This window comes from Schistocerca piceifrons, chromosome 4, assembly GCF_021461385.2.
Source record: "Schistocerca piceifrons isolate TAMUIC-IGC-003096 chromosome 4, iqSchPice1.1, whole genome shotgun sequence".
NCBI classification, from domain to species: domain Eukaryota; kingdom Metazoa; phylum Arthropoda; class Insecta; order Orthoptera; family Acrididae; genus Schistocerca; species Schistocerca piceifrons.
The window spans coordinates 2024352-2042702 of record NC_060141.1 but is presented as its reverse complement, the minus strand read 5'-3'; the positions used below and the strand labels follow the sequence as shown (position 1 = coordinate 2042702).

General features: G+C 39.2%; 1 protein-coding gene across 1 annotated transcript in view; it reads left to right on the top strand.

The window, feature by feature from the left end:
- Positions 1–18351, top strand: part of LOC124794836 (cytochrome P450 9e2-like) — a 130072-nt gene that overhangs the window by 45633 nt on the left and 66088 nt on the right. The gene's annotated exons all lie outside the window — the stretch shown is intronic.

Below are 18351 nucleotides of genomic sequence, written 5' to 3'. Positions count from 1 at the left end.
TGTAGCCTCTCCCCGATGCTATTCAATCTGTATATTGATCAAGCAGTAAAGGAAACAAAAGAAAAATTCGGAGTTGGTATTAAAATCCATGGAGAAGAAATAAAAACGTTGAGGTTCGCCGATGACATTGTAATTCTATCAGAGACAGCAAAGGACTTGGAAGAGCAGTTGAACGGAATGGATAGTGTCTTGAAGGGAGGATATAAGATGAACATCAACAAAAGCAAAACGAGGATAATGGAATGTAGTCGAATTTAGTCGGGTGATGTTGAGGGTATTAGATTAGGAAATGAGACACTTAAAGTAGTAAAGGAGTTTTGCTATTTGGGGAGCAAAATAACTGATGGTGGTCGAAGTAGAGAGGATATAAAATGTAGACTGGCAATTGGGATTGGGGGAGAAGAGAAGTTTGTGGCACAACTTGACCAGACGAAGGGATCGGTTGGTAGGACATGTTCTGAGGCATCAAGGGATCACCAATTTAGTATTTGAGGGCAGCGTGGAGGGTAAAAATCGTAGGGGGAGACCAAGAGATGAATACACTAAGCAGATTCAGAAAGATGTAGGTTGCAGTAGGTACTGGGAGATGAAGAAGCTTGCACAGGATAGAGTAGCATGGAGAGCTGCATCAAACCAGTCTCAGGACTGAAGACGACAACAACAACAACAACAAAAGAAGCAACTACAAATGGTTACAAAAATGTGACGTTAGTAACACAACCGTCACAGGTTACACAATTACCAACGAAACATTATGAGAACCCACTCGTACCGGGCGCCGCAACGTACAATTTGTCAACTAACGTAAAATCTACATCTGCGTGGTTCCTCTGCAATCCGCAATGGAGCGCCTGCCTGGCGCAGGGTTCACTGAACCACTTTTAAGCCACTTCTCCACAGCTCCGCTCTCGAACAGCACGCGGAAGGACAAACACCTCAATCTTTCCGCGTGAGATCTGATTTATTTTATTATGATGGTGATTTCCTCCTATGTAGATGGGCGTCGACAAAACATCATATCACATTCTGAGGAGAAAGTTGATGAATGAAATTTCATGAGAAGATCCCGCCGCAGAGAAAAACGCCTTTGTTGTAACAATTGCGACCCCAACTTTTGTGTCATAAGCGTGGCACCCTCTCCCCTATTTCGTGATAACACAAACCAAGCTGCCCTTCTTTGAACTTTTTCGACGTTCTCCAACGATCCTACCTGATGCAAATCCCTCTCCGCACAGGAATACTCCAGAAGAAGGCGGAAAAGTTTAGTGTAAGTAGTCTCTTTAGTGCACTAGTTACATTTTCGAACTGTTCTGCGAATAAATCGCAATCTTTGCTGTGATTTCCCCACAACTTTACCTATGTGACCGTTCCAATTAAGTTGTTCGTATCTGAAATCCCTAAGTACTCAGCTGTGTTTACAGCCTTTAGATTTCAGTGATTAATCGTGTAACTGAAATTTAGCGGATTGGTTTTAGTGCCCGTGTGGATAACTTCACACTTTTCATCATCTAGTGTCAAGTACCGCTTTTTACACCGTACACATGTTTTATCTAAATCATTTAGCAATTCGTTCTCATCATCTGATGACTCTTCATGACGGTAAATTACAGGATCTGCAAAAAGTATAAGACGGCTGTTCAGATTGTCTCATACATCGTTTATGTGGATCTGGAACAACAGGGAGCCTACAATACTTCGTTGGGGAACGTCAGATATTACTTCCGTTTTACTTGATAGCTTCCTGTCAGTTATCACAAACTGTGACCTTTCTGACAGGAAATCACGAATCCAGTCACAAAACTGAGACGATACTCCATAAACAGGCAATTTAATTAGAAACCGCTTGTGAGGAATGGTGTCAAAAATCTTCTGGACATCTAAAAATATGGAATCAATTTGACGTCCACTGTCGATAGCAATCACTACCTCACGACAATAAAGAGCTAGTTGTGTTTCAGGAGAACAATGGTTTCTGAATCCTTGTTGGCTGTTTGTCAATAAATCGTTTCTTCGAGGTGATTCCTAATTCATGATGGTATTTTTGATCCGTTGTTGCAACTACAAAAAATGAGTGTTTTTGTCACCAGATACGTTTCGCTTTATTGAGGTAAAGCATCATTAGTGGTCTGTAATTAAGTTAGTTACATTTTGATTTGCTTTTTAGATCGAAAAACAGTTCGTTAATAATGGGTTGATTTGTATTTACGGTGACTTTTCGGCGGATTTCTCGCTTACATCGGGAAATGCCGTCTGCTAGAACATCATGTTCGAGCACAGTATATGTTCCAAAATCCCTGCGCAAATCGACGTTGAGTGATACGGGTCTGTAACTCAGCGGATTACTCCTATTTCCTTTCTTGGGTACTGGTGTGACTTGTACAACTTCTCAGTCTTTGGGTACGGATCTTTCTACGAGCGAGCGGTTGTATCTGATTGCTCAGTCTGGAGCATAGTCTGAAAGGAACCTGACTGGTATAGAATCTGGATCGGAAGCCTTGTCTTTATACTCGTAGACAGGTTCTGGGCCGGGGAAAAATTATTGTAGTCACGTGCATATGTCAAATTTTTTGTAGTCAGATGATGATGGTTCAAATGGCTCTGAGCAGTATGGGACTTAACTTCTGAGGTCGTGAGTCCCCTAGAACTTAGAACTACTTAAACGTAACTAACCTAAGGAGATGACACACATCCATGCCCGAAGCAGGATTCGAACCTGCGAGCGTAGCGGTCGCGCGGTTCCAGACTGTAGCGCCTAGAACCGCTCGTCCACCACGGCCGGCCACATGATCATGAAATAGATTTCTGTATATATGATGTGTCATATATTACTGTATGTATATATTGAAACACGTATGTAACATAGCAGCGATGGCGAGGCATTGTAGCATCTGTGACCAGAGAGTATGCGCTTGACCGCGCGAGTGTTGTGAGCGCTTCTCAGTCTGTCAGTAAGTCGTTGCGAGTCTGTAGCTCTGTCTAGTTGAGAGCAGTACTCAGTTAGTTGTCGTTGAGAGCTGTTCAGTTGTAGTCGTCATGCAGAGCGGTCGGTCAGTAGTAGCAGCCCAGTGCGGTTGTGTGATGTAGTCTGTCGGCAACACTGGTCAAGATGCTGAATGAGGTATATTGCTAATTAAGCTAATCATCAGATAATGTAAAGTTTATTTATTGTAATTAATTTCCAACAAGCGCCCTAATAATAATTTTGATTTCAAAGCATTTTACAAAAAAAAATTTCATTCCACTTCCCTTAAAGACAAATTTCAGTTAAATTACAAAAAAAAGGAATATTATTATTTGCAATGCAGTTCCTCCAAGCAGTGCGGAACAATAAGAGCAGAAATCTGGTTAGCAGTTACAATGAGGTAAGAATTTAATTCTGATTTATGCACAGGGCCAAAGACCGATATTTCGGTTTAATTGAATTTTCACTGCCACTGATTTTCATTAGCACTGAATTGTTTTTCATTTTTATTTGTGAGTCAGATTGCTAATTTTTGTTTAATTGTCATTGTCAGTAAATTTCATTACGGGAGGTTACACTTGGCTCCCATTTGTATTAAATATTGTCATTTTCTTTTTAAAATTTTTGTGGGGAGGTTACACTTGGCGACACCCAGTCCAGGATCGTATTTCGTTGGGAGTCTTCCGAAAAACAGTCAGATATCTGCTCTTATTTGCTTAGATATAATTAGGATTTGGCGCTACGCTTTTATTAACTTGTGACTTTCTTTCTACAGGTCAACGGCAATTCGTTGCTCTGTTGTATTTGTGTGTTGCTTTTGCATTTGTGCTTATTGTTTTGTGAATAATTGTGACTACTGTAAAAATGCCGCGAAACACTGTGAATAGTGTATCGCGAGGTATTATGAATGAAATTACCGACTCAAACAACTTTTCCGATAGGACTTGTGACGCGCAGTGTAATGATGATAATCGTGCGTTCAATAACAATCAGTGCATTCCAAACACTAATGATGACTTTTGTCTTAATGATGAACAAACGAACTCGGTTATGTCCTCTGTTGACTTGACGACAATCGATGACGCGGGGCGCCCTATTGTAATGAGCGCTGCCGAGCTTAACACACCCGATTTAGAAAATTCAAGTAATGTACAGACAAATTTTTCGAATGAAAATGGTCAGTGTAGTGAAAGTACGACGGATCTATTTAATTCCGAAATAGTGACCGATAGTGTACATTCGACTGATAGACGTTTTTGTAAATTACAGAGTGACCAAATGGTCACGCAAAACGCGACACTTGCAAATACACCGTCAAACGGTACAGAGAATGGAGTAGATAATGTTACATTGGGTCAAATTATGGCAATATTGCTACAAATTAATGAACAGTATAAACAACTTAATGAAAAACTTGATGAGCAGAACAAACGACTGGAAGAAGAGAACAAACAATTTAGAGAACGGAACAAACAATTTTCTGAAAGTATTAAACAGCCGAGAGAAAAACACGATAACCGTAATGAACAGAACAAACAAGCTAGCAAACAGATTACAGGTGTTATCATGCAATGCCAGGACATTAAAGAACAATTACGTGTGAATACTAAGACTTGTGCTAATAACAGTAATGAAAAAGTTGGCACTGTTGCACAAGAATTAAATTGTACACGTGTAAGCACAACAGAATCACATAAAGACAAGATTAATGCAGTCACCGAACAATGCCCTAAAAACGCAGTACAGATTCGCGACGAAGTTAATTTAGAGTCAGTGGAAGTTTTACACACTGTGAATACGGGAGTTGTTAATAAAAGTGAACGACACAACAACCAAATTGACGAAAGTATTACAGTAACAGAATTAACAATTATTTCAGTCACCAATACGTCACAGAACCCGCCACGTTGCGAGCATTTGTCAGACTCGCGCAACGCGTATAATGTGAGCAATTTACAGAGACTACGCGAATTAAAATCCGAAAAGCTACGCAACTTGAAATCCGAAATGAAACAGACGAACAGATTCACACACAAACCCGAACGTGTTTTCAAATTCAATGACGAGAACGTAGATTACGAGCAATTTTTATCCGCCAGAAAATGTAAAGAATTTAATAATGACAGCGTACAGGTACACGCTTTGAACTGGATACGTCGATTTATTTTTGTACCTTCACCGCTATTACCTGTAACGCAGAAACTAGCTTTGAACTGGATACGACAATTTGCTCTTGAATTTTTACCAACATTTCGTGTAATGCTAAATCTTGAATTAGTATGGATACAGCAATTTATTTCTGAATTTTTACCGGCATTGCCTGTAGGGCAAAAGCTGAAAAGTATTTGCAGTGCGTAATGAACCTCAGGGGATTCATTACACTTTAATGAAGATGTGCCGTAGCGAGCATAGGGCCCCGAGCTGTAGTAGTGCTGTTTCATCTTTAGTTTTCTGCACTGCTGCCTTCTCTTCTACTATCCTTTATATCTATCAAAACCGCTCTTTAACTATTGCTCTATTTAGAATTAAGAATATGTAAAGAAAACCCGATAAGACAAATTTTTTACCGAATGTGACAATTTTCAGTAGGCACTCCCGTAATGACAACTATCGCCGTAATTTTAATAACTGACAAAATTTTAATTATCAGTACGTGTAAAATTATCAGTAACAGTAAACACATTATCTAACAATAGACGTTTTTCACAACTACAGCAACAAAACCAGCCGGTTAGCATACCTAACCAACAATGCAGTCTACAAGGTCAACCAAGCTTTAATGTTTCGCCGCGTGCACGTACAGTCCCTGATACAACAAATAGTAACGCACGGCAGCAATGAAATAACTACGTACAGAAAACACAATATTTCAATCCATATAACAATGCGACGTATACAAGTGACTCTCACGACAGACGTAAAATTAATGAGCACAATTTTCAGCGTACATTTAATAACAGTCGATCTTTTCAGCAGCAAGAGCATCAGCAACAACATATTTTCATGAATGAACCAGACAATAGTTGTCATGCATAGCGTAACACGTCAGCAAGAAATAACAAATCAGTACAAATAGTAGAAATTCCACAGTGTTCCCCTGAAAATAATTACTCGTCAGATAGAATTTGATTAAATACAGTACAGGTTGCATATTCCAGTAACGTAAGCAATACTTTTGACACACAGAATCTTGTCCCTGAAAATGTTATTTGAAATACGCTTTGTTAAATGCTCCACTTTTATCGCACCCAGATCTTACCAGAAATTTTTCCATTGCTACTGACAGTTCTAACACCGCTTTAGGCGTACACATTTTCCAGGAAATTGAAGAAGATGGTTCAATAGTAATTAAAAACATCGCATTTGCAAGCCGCATTTTGTCACCTGCTGAACGAAATTACTCCGTTACAGAATTGGAAACATTATGTTTTGTTTGGGCTTTTACGAGATTTAGACATTTTCTTTATGGCAGACATACCACCGTGTACACGGACCACAGAGCGATACAATTTTTACTTTCAGCTAAATTCACGCACGACAGATTAAGTAGATGGAAACTATATTTACAGGAATTTAATTTTACAATAGTTCATATTCCCGGCACACAAAATGTTGTAGCAGACGCACTATCTCGTTCTCTCAGCAACAATCAGCAAGACGTAGCAACCAACTTCTGCAAAACAAATTTCAGTGTCATGTACATTCAGCAAGTAGCATTTGAAAACTTTATTTCGTCGTCATTACAGGACATAGCACAAGAGCAAAGTAAAGACAACGTGTGGAAAGAAATTAAACAGCTTTGGCAAGATAGGAATAATGTTACCATTAGAAACCATTACACTGTACGCAATAACATTCTGTTTCGCCGCTCTCATCCTGACAGCAACAATTGGTTATTATGCATCCCTGACGAACTGGTTAACAAATTAATTTGGTACACTCATTTAAGTTACGCACATTACGGAGCACGAAAATGTTTTCTTATATTGAGACAGAACTGTTATTTTAACAACATGGAGAAACGTATACGACGAGTTTTAGCGTCATGTAAAATTTGCCAGAAAGCTAAATCAGACACCACTTCACATATTCCTCCTTTATATCCCATTGTACCTGTTAAGTTAAGACACATGGCCGCAGTAGATATTTTTGGTCCGATTCCGAGAACTAACAGAGGTTTTTGCTACATCTTTGTCGCTGTTGAGCTCACTTCAAAATTTGTTACTTTCACTCCGTTACGCAAAGCTACTGCTAAAACTGTTTCGAAAGCATTTGTAAAACATTTTCTATTTCATGTAGGGCATGTGATGAGAGTAATTTCTGACAATGGATCTCAATTTCGTAGTAGCGTATGGACACGCATGTTACGAGCCAGAAACATTTCTCCGATCTATATATCCAAGTATCATGCTTCTTCGAACCCTTGTGAACGATTAATGAAAGAAATTGGTAAACTGTGTAGAATATACTGCCACAAAAGACATATTGATTGGGACACACACATACTCTCATTCCAAGATGTAATTAATTCCATTCCAAATGAATCTACTATGCTATCTCCGTCTGTTATACTGAAAAACGTTGAACCACCTAACAAGATTAAAGAATTAGTAAATTTTCCGAGACATCGTCGACTAAGACACCACGAAATAATTGACATTGCACTGAACAACATCAAACGTGCCGCAGAGCGCCGGAGAAGACAGCAAAAACAGGTTTGTACACGCCGCGACTTTCACGTTGGACAGAAAATATTAGTACGTACACACTACTTATCCAGTAAATTAAAAGGTAAGTGCAGTAAATTTGAACTTCTATACGCAGGTCCATATCGGATTCGCAGCATTCCTCACCCCAATGTTGTACACGTCGAAACTTTGAGAACCAGAAAATCGAAAGGCAATCACCATATCTCAAACATTAAACCGTTCATTGAATGAAATCACTTTATGATGTAACATGCTATGATGCCATTCACTTATGCAATTACATGATTACCTACTGATGAGTATCGTATTTTTTCTTGGCAAGTGCCCGGCAAGGTAAGGTTAGCAGGTCGCTTTTCTTGTCGTTACACATCAGACCGTGCATATTTTTTCCAGACGAACTTACACATTTTATAACCACTTATGCAATTATATGATTACCTACTGATGAGTGTCGTATTTTTTCTTGGCAAGTGCCCGGCAAGGTAAGGTTAGCAGGTCGCTTTTCTTGTCGTTACACGTCAGACCGTGCACATTTTCCATTTTTTTGTGTGTATGATTGTTTTCCTGTTTTGTTTGTATGCACTGTGAATTAGTTAAGATATTGCAAAACACCAGTTGACTTTGACATTTTTGCCTTATGATGTCTCAACATCGTGACTATTTTACGTTTTTTTCTTTTCTTTTTTTTGCTGCTGCATTGTGATATTCCGTGTACATTTTGTCTTTGAACACTGTCTATGCTTTTGACATATTACGTTTTCTGTTATGTTATGCTGTATGCTTGATTCTGTTACCGTTAATCAGTAATTATTTAGTGGGTATATGATTTGAATGCAAGACATTAATCTTTGTTCATCATTTTCAGAAAGAAATAACGTGTAAAGAAAATAAATTAAACAGAAATGGGAATTTCACCTACGGAATAAACGATAGAAGATGCAATAACTTTATGAGGAAGAGTAAATGGATCAGGATTAACAAGCATTAACAAGAATATACTATACTCATCGTAGAATAGCAGTCTTAACTAATTTTTTCTTTCAGAATACAAGGTGATTGATGCAGGCTGTCAGACTGAACTACACGTCTTAGTTTTAGTGATGAAATATGCTAGAGATAAGGAATAATTGTATAATGAGTAATGAAGTGATATTTTTGCAGATGATAATGAATACTGATGAATAATGATGAAGAATATGCTATTATGAATAATGAAGTTTTTCTTTACAGGTAATGATAATGATGGAGTTATGAATAATGAAGTGATTGACAATGAAGTTTTTTTCTTTACAGATGAGGATAATGTTGAAGTCATGTATTTATGCTACGTAGTTATTTAAGTATTTGTTGCAGTTTGTTTTGACAGCAGGTGTTATATTGCATAGTAGGATGACGGAAAGTTTTGGAAAGGACAGCTATGAAGCACATTTTATACACATTTCACTACTTGTTAATTCGAAGTTCACTACTTTTCAGCATAGTGTGCGTTTCTTCTTTCAGGTCAATAATCCATTTTGTATTTTTTCCAGGAGAAGTTTTTCATGATACTTACTAAACCTGTTACTTATTATACCTGTTCTAGTACTTGCATTTTTTTTTTAACCCATTTGTGTTTATCATTTATAAATGTGATCACATATACTGCCTTGTTACATAACCTTGCTACAGCTGACTCATGACGAATGACGTTACACAGGAACAACCCAGTACCATTTTTTTCTCTTTTTTCTCTTCTTGCTTTCTCTTGTAATTACCCAAAGCAATGCGTTGCTAGCACAAAAACAAACAAAATATATATTACCAGTCCCCAATAATGCCTAGTAACTGGCTAATAACTGCCACTGTTTATTGTAATGAGACTACTTATAATGCCCATGGTTATTAATGCTATGACTATAATTAGCTGATTTTTAATAATGACTTTGTAATGATCTAAATGTCACTCAATGAATTGTTATTACTTCTTAATGATCTGAATAATCCTGAATGAGGAATAATGTTTTATACTATTCAATAATTGCTGGGCACTGAGTGCCAATAATTTATGTCAATCAATGAATTAGGTTATTAATTATGCCATTAATTAGCTTCTGTTTTCAATTATGACTTTTCATGTTTTGGTCACTGGCCAATGAATGCCAATAATTTGTATAACTCAATATATTATGCCAAGTGCCAACAATTAGTATTCCATATTTGCTGGCCACTGAGTGCCAATAATAAGTGTAATGTTGTGTACTATTCAGTACTTGCTGGCCACTGAGTGCCAAGAATGAGTGTAATGTTCTGTAATATTCAATTCTGTCATACTAAATATTGTAATACGATTACCCATGATGCCAATAATTTAATTTTGTGAACAGTTTCTGTAATACTACATTCATGGTACAGAAATGTTCAACACGGGGCTATGAATACCCCAAATGCAAACTGTAATTATCAATATTATGTGACTTAATGTCCTTCACCTCATGAGCTAACTACCCTGAATTACTGCAATGTTCATTTGTCCTGTCCATCCTAGTGATCATGGAGCACTAACTTTGGGTTTGCACTACTTCTACGTTGGTGTGCCTTGTAAAGCGTGGTGTTGACACGACATGCTGTCCACCACCATGAGCGATGAAGACGTTATTATGGTCCCACTGTTTGGTGTACCTAATGTACTGCCAAAATGAGAACATGAAATATTACTACGAGAGTTCAGTGTCTTGGCTAACTCTGTTGGGAAAAGAACTGCAAATTGTGTCACTTGGTGTTGTACTTCTGTGGAAAGATATGGACTTTCAGAACAGCTGTGTGCAATCTAAAGTGCTACAACCATGATGCAATCCTTCCCTTTCCTATCCTAATTCTTGTCACATAGTGAAAATAATTTTTTGCTAACATTATTTATGTTCATGACTATACATATTTTTGATTCGCTGAACTCCAGTGCGAGTACAGTTATGTCACTTGTCGATATGATTTTGCCATTATGTTTATTTATTGCAAAAATACCTAAGACATTTTTTCGATTTGTTCTCAAGTACAGTATGTGCACTCTTGTCTTTTATATTGTATATACATTTTTTTTAGTATTTTATTTTAATGATATGTTCTGAATTACAGTGCATGTGCACTTATGTTGTGTGTTAATATGTTTTCTACTGAACTTCAGTGCCTGTGCACTTTTCCCATTTTTCAATATGATTTGTACTCATTCTGTATATTCAATACTTCAGTGCGTATGCACTTATGTCATTTGTTACTGATATGTTCTCAACTGCAGTGCATGTGCACTCATGTCACTTGTCAACATAATATTTTTTGCCAGTCTGTTTATTTGTTCTGAATATGCTAAAGAATTTTTTCAGTGCCTGTGCACTTTGTTATCTGTCAAATAATTTGTATATACATTTTTCTGATTTGCTACTATGTTTTGTACTCACATTTTGTCTTTGTCTGATATATTAGTGCGTGTGCACAACATTTAATTCATGTACTACATCTAAATATTCTGTAAGTTGTAGAAGTTTGTTAATTAAAGAAAAATTTTGCCGCGATTGGCAAGTCCAAATGACTCACCATCGCTGCCAAATTTTTGCCCCCCCAGTGGAGGGTTATGAAACACGTATGTAACATAGCAGCGATGGCGAGGCATTGTAGCATCTGTGACCAGAGAGTATGCGCTTGACCGCGCGAGTGTTGTGAGCGCTTCTCAGTCTGTCAGTAAGTCGTTGCGAGTCTGTAGCTCTGTCTAGTTGAGAGCAGTACTCAGTTAGTTGTCGTTGAGAGCTGTTCAGTTGTAGTCGTCATGCAGAGCGGTCGGTCAGTAGTAGCAGCCCAGTGCGGTTGTGTGATGTAGTCTGTCGGCAACACTGGTCAAGATGCTGAATGAGGTATATTGCTAATTAAGCTAATCATCAGATAATGTAAAGTTTATTTATTGTAATTAATTTCCAACAAGCGCCCTAATAATAATTTTGATTTCAAAGCATTTTACAAAAAAAAATTTCATTCCACTTCCCTTAAAGACAAATTTCAGTTAAATTACAAAAAAAAGGAATATTATTATTTGCAATGCAGTTCCTCCAAGCAGTGCGGAACAATAAGAGCAGAAATCTGGTTAGCAGTTACAATGAGGTAAGAATTTAATTCTGATTTATGCACAGGGCCAAAGACCGATATTTCGGTTTAATTGAATTTTCACTGCCACTGATTTTCATTAGCACTGAATTGTTTTTCATTTTTATTTGTGAGTCAGATTGCTAATTTTTGTTTAATTGTCATTGTCAGTAAATTTCATTACGGGAGGTTACACTTGGCTCCCATTTGTATTAAATATTGTCATTTTCTTTTTAAAATTTTTGTGGGGAGGTTACAATATATATTTTGTATGATGCGTCATAATACGGAAATCGATTTCATGATCATCTGTTTTAGTCCTGGATTTCATTACTTACGGTATTTTAGTTTGTTTTATGGTGGAGGAATCTCTTTGACTCTGTTTCAATATACTAGCCTACGACATACGCACGCGTCACGTGGCTATACAAAATTTGCTAAGCTACGTTGTATGCATTTGTTATGTAAGAACACAAACAAAATTTACTTCACCCACAATCTTCCTGTTTTATGTTAGTTGTCAGACTGCAATTTGCGGCGGGTATGTGTGGTTTTTCGTAATACGTTTTTGGTAACTGTGCAGCCTCTCGTTGTGACGGACGTTCAAAAAGACACGAGCCGGAGGCATAATTGCAGAAACCATTACGTGTATGTTAGAAGTACTGACCCTGGCTGTCGAGACGCTTGTCCCACTGTGACACAAGGCGGGTGAATGGCTGCCTCATAAAATTCCCGGGGCTGCGATGTCAGCAGGGTCGGCACGCACAGCTGGACGTCGTCGTCCGAGGCGAGCCGTTCGCCCCTGGAGGGCCTCTTCGAGGGGACCCTGGCCTCCACCGTCACTCGGCGGTCCTGGGCAGTGAGTGGACCCACCAGCTGGACGACGTCACCGGTGATGCAGGCAGCGTGGTGCTGCACAGACCGCGCGCCGTCGGCTGACGACGGCCGCCCTCGCCCGAAGCGCTCGGGCCGCGCCTCGGCCCTTGCAAGGGTCGTGCGGCGCTCGCCCTACTCTTGTGACACTCGCCGGTGAATGTCCGTTCCTCCGACTCCTTCCGCTGTCAGAAAACGACCTACACCTCTTTGCTCTTCTTCCGACGCCTCCACGTCTCCGTTTGCAATGCATCTGGCACCGTTCGACGATTGATGCATGTTGCTGCTGGCTGTGTATAGTCACGTGACGTGCATGCATGCCATCTAGCGGCGGGCAGTGAACTTCCACACCTCGCTACGCGCGCCACGACATTACCCTCCTCTGGTTTGCGCATTCCAGACTCCGGCTCGTTTCTTTTTGAACGCCTCTTATATAATGTTTCTAACGTCACCCTTTAGTAATTTTTAATCTTACTATCTGTTTTTTTTTTCTATTCCAACAAGATCTGAAGCTGAATTGCAACGCAGATTGAAAGTGGTAGTCGGTAATAAAAGAGGTGATCCAGACGGTATTTATTTGTTATTTTATTTATTTGTTTTATTTCAAGTGTTTTTTCTGATTTATTTGAAGAATGTTTTAGGCTGCTCAGAACGATTAGCACACTTATGAGAGTTCAAGAACGTAATTTGATAATCAAAGTTATAATACTTCGTGTCTTTCTTGCATGAAAATGGATCTTATTAACGTCTTGTTAACGTAACTGATATTTACCTTTTCTTATGATTTCTTTAGTTTAGCACGAGTTCTTTAGTTTAGCGCTAGGCCTATGTTGCCGTACTGCCATTCCGTATCTATTAAAAACTGTAGTGCAGTATTAAATATGCCATGAAAAATGGAAACACGTCCGAAGGATTTACTTAATATACCTTTTTATTTGCTACTTTACATTTTTCGTTTAAAGATAACATGGTATATCTTAAACGTTTACGATGACAACTATCTTTCTTCCAGTGTCATTCCTAACCAGTCATCCCTAGCGATAGGCAGAGAATGGTTAAATTAATCGTATCATCTTCACATGTCTTCTCCCATTTTGATGAAAGACGAAACTGAGGCGGCAGGAGAGATACAGTATAAATGCTAAGGCAAGCTCATAAATAGCAGTAATATTCGTCTCGACAAAAAATGTAAATGTTACTGCAAATCACGAAACTAAAAGGAACATTTTTCGTCGTGCCAGAAAAAAAATTAGAGGAGATGCAAAAAATACTTGAAGAAATTTTGTAGCTGCTTAGCAGAAATTAAGATCACTGAAAATGAGGACACGGCGTAAGAAGATGTTAAGGATACAATTCCCATTTCTAAACTTCAAAAAATGTTTGCACAAATTCAGATGCAAAAAATGTACGTGCTTTGATGAAATACCAGCGGAACTTCGTGTGGCCACCAGTAAAAGGTGGAGGAGGGGGGGGGGTGACATAAAGCTAAAACGATTCAGGCTCGTGATTGAAAGATACCTCATTCGAACACTTCCGAGGAAAAGAAGAGCCCATAGCTGTGGTAATTACCACACAACCAGTCTAGTGCGACATGCATCAAAAGTACGAGAGTATCGAAGAATAAAAGGCAAAACTGAAAGTACCAACAGATTAGGGAGGACCATGTGGTTTTAGCCCCCCCATGAACGATGGACCTTGCCGTTGGTGGGGAGGCTTGCGTGCCTCAGCGACACAGATAGACGTATCGTAGGTGCAACCACAACGGAGGGGTATCTGTTGACAGACCAGACAAACCTGTGGTTCCTGAAGAGGGGCAGCAGCCTTTTCAGTGGTTGCTGAGGCAACAGTCTGGATGACTGACTGACCTGGCCTTGTAACAATAACCAAAACGGCCTTGCTGTGCTGGTACTGCGAACGGCTGAAATCAAGGGAAAACTACAGCTGTAATTTTTCCTGAGGACATGCAGTTTTACTGTATGGTTAAATGATGATGGCGCCCTCTTGGGTAAAATATTCCGGAAATAGTCCCCCATTCGGATCTCCGGGCGGGGACTACTCAAGAGGACGTTGTTATCAGGAGAAAGAAAACTGGCGTTCTACGGATCAGAGCGAGGAATGTCAGATCCTTTAATCGGGCAGGTAGGTTAGAATTTAAAAAGGGAAATGGATAGGTTAAAGTTAGATATAGTGGGAATTAGTGAAGTTCGGTGGCAGGAGGAACAAGACTTTTGGTCAGGTGAATACAGACTTATAAATACAAAATCAAATAGGGGTAATGCAGGAGTAGGTTTAATAATGAATAAAAAAATAGGAGTGCGGGTAAGCTACTACAAACAGCATAGTTAACGCATTATTGTGGCCAAGATAGACACGAAACCCACGCCTACTACAGTAGTACAAGTTTACATCACAACTAGCTCTGCAGATGATGACGAAATTGATGAAATGTATGATGAGATAAAAGAAATTATTCAGGTAGTGAAGGGAGACGAAAATTTAATGGTCATGGGTGACTGGAATTCGAGAGTAGGGAAAGGGAGAGAAGGAAACATAGTAGGTGAATATGGATTGGGGGTAAGAAATGAAAGAGGAAGCCGTCTGGTAGAATTTTGCACAGAGCATAAATTAATCATAGCTAACACTTGGTTCAAGAATCATGAAAGAAGGCTGTATACATGAAAGAACCCTGGAGATACTAAAAGGTATCAGATAGATTATATAATGGCAAGACAGAGATTTAGGAACCAGGTTTTAAATTGTAAGACATTTCCAGGGGCAGATGTGGACTCTGACCACAGTCTATTGGTTATGAATTGTAGATTAAAACTGAAGAAACCGCAAAAAGGTAGGAATTTAATGAGATGGGACCTGGGTAAACTGAAAGAACCAGAGGTTGTACAGAGTTTCAGGGAGAGCATAAGGGAACAATTGACAGGAATGGGGGGAAAGAAATACAGTGGAAGAAGAATGAGTAGCTCTGAGGGATGAAATAGTGAAGGTAGCAGAGGATCAAGTAGGTAAAAAGACGAGGGCTGGTAGAAATTATTGGGGTACAGAAGAAATACTGAATTTAATTGATGAAAGGAGAAAATACAAAAATGTAGTAAATGAAGCAGGCAAAAAGGAATACAAACGTCTGAAAAATGAGATCGACAGGATGTGCAAAACTGCTAAGCAGGGATGGATAGAGGACAAATGTAAGGATTTAGAGGCTTATCTCACTTGGGGTAAGATAGATACTGCCTACAGGAAAATTAAAGAGACCATTGGAGAAAAGAGAACCACTTGTTTGAATATCAAGAGCTCAGATGGAAACCCAGTTCGAAGCAAAGAAGAGAAAGCAGAAAGGTGGAAGGAGTATATAGAGGGTCTATACAAGGGCGATCTACTTGAGGACAATATTATGGAAATGGAAGACGATGTAGATGAAGAATAAATGGGAGATAAGATACTGCGTGAACAGTTTGACAGAGCACTGAAAGACGTAAGTCGAAACAAGGCCGCGGAGTAGGCGCCATCCCATTAGAACTACTGACGGCGTTGGAAGAGCCAGTCATGACAAAAATCTACCATCTGGTGAGCAAGATGTATGAGACAGGCGAAATACCTCAGACTTCAAGAAGAATATAATAATTCCAATCCCAAAAAAAATCAGGTGTTGACAGATGTGAAAATTACCGAACTATCAGTTTAATAAGTCACAACTGCAAAATACTAACGCGAATTCTTTACAGACAAATGGAAAAACTGGTAGAAGCCGACCTCAGGGAAGATCAGTTTGGATTCCGTAGAAACACTGGATCACGTGAGGCAATACTGACCTTACGCTTTATCTTAGAAGGAAGATTAAGGGAAGGCAAACCTGCGTTTCTAGCATTTATAGACTTGGAGAAAGCTTTTGACAAATTCTGAAGGTGGCAGGGGTAAAATACAGGGAGCGAAAGGCTATTTACAATTGGTACAGAAACCAGATGGCAGTTATAAGAGTCAAGTGGCATGAAAGGGAAGCAGCGGTTGGGAAGGGAGTAAGACAGGGTTGTAGCCTCTCCCCGATGTTATTCAATCTGTATATTGAGCAAGCAGTAAAGGAAACAGAAGAAAAATTCGGTGTAGGTATTAAAATCCATGGAGAAGAAATAAAAACTTTGAGATTCGTCGATGACATTGTAATTCTGTCAGAGACGGCAAAGGACTTGGAAGAGCAGTTGAACGGAATGGACAGTGTATTGAAGGGAGAATGTAAGATGAACATCAACAAAAGCAAAACGAGGATAATGGAATGTAGTCGAATTAAGTCGGGAGATGCTGAGGGAATTAGATTAGGAAATGAGACACTTAAAGTAGTAAAGGAGTTTTGCTGTTTGGGAGCAAAATAACTGATGGTGGTCGAAGTAGAGAAGATATAAAATATAGACTGTCAATGGCAAGGAAAGCGTTTCTGAGGAAGAGGAATTTGTTAACATTGAGTATAGATTTAAGTGTCAGGATGTCATTTCTGAAAGTATTTGTATGGAGTGTAGCCATGTATGGAAGTGAAACATTGACGATAAATAGTTTGGAGAAGAAGAGAATAGAAGCTTTCGAAATGTGGTGCTACAGAAGAATGCTGAAGATTAGATGGGTAGATCATGTAACTAATGAGGAGGTATTGAATAGAATAGGGGAGAAGAGGAGTTTGTGGCACAACTTGACAAGAAGAAGGGACCGGTTGGTAGGACATGTTCTGAGGCATCAAGGGATCACAAATTTAGCATTTGAGGGCAGTGTGGACGGTAAAAATTGTAGAGGGAGACCAAGAGATGAATACACTAAGCAGATTCAGAAGGATGTAGGTTGCAGTAGGTACTGGGAGATGAAGAAGCTTGCACAGGATAGAGTAGCATGGAGAGCTGCATCAAACCAGTCTCAGGACTGAAGACCACAACAACAATAACATTTGGTTTTAGAAGAACCGGGGCCACTCGAGAAGCAATGCTAGTACTGCTGTTAATATAGAATTCAGATCTGGGAAAGATTAGGAAACATATATCGCATTCACAGATTTAGAGAAGGCTTTTAATAATGTGGAATGGGGTAATTTTTTCCATTCTAAGGTTGTGTAGTATCAGTTGCAGGGAGTAAAATGTAAGGCAAACCATGCGAAGTAGACTGGAGTAGGCAGTACCATGGGAGACACACAAGAGGGCAAAATCAGCAGTCGTGGAAGGCGAGGTTGTACGTTGTCACCCATGAGGTTAACTTGAATATTGAAGAGGCAGTGAGCGAAGTAAAGATCTCAGAATAGGAGCTACCTGCAGTAGCATTATCTGATAAGTGCATTATCTGAAAACTACCTTGAGCAGTTAAACAGAGAACCGACTCGTGGCGATAACATCTTAGACCTTCTGTTGACAAACAGACCCGAACTATTTGAAACAGTTAACACAGAACAGGGAATCAGCGATCATAAAGCGGTTACTGCATCGATGATTTCAGCCGTAAGTAGATATATTAAAAAGGGTAGGAAGATTTTTCTGTTTGGCAAAAGTGACAAAAAGCTGATTTCAGAGTACTTGACAGCTCAACACAAAAGTTTTGTCTCAAGTACAGATAGTGTTGAGGATCAGTGGACAAAGTTCAAAACCATTGTACAGTATGCATTAGATGTGCCAAGCAAGATCGTAAGAGATGGAAAAGAGCCACCGTGGTTCAACAACCGAG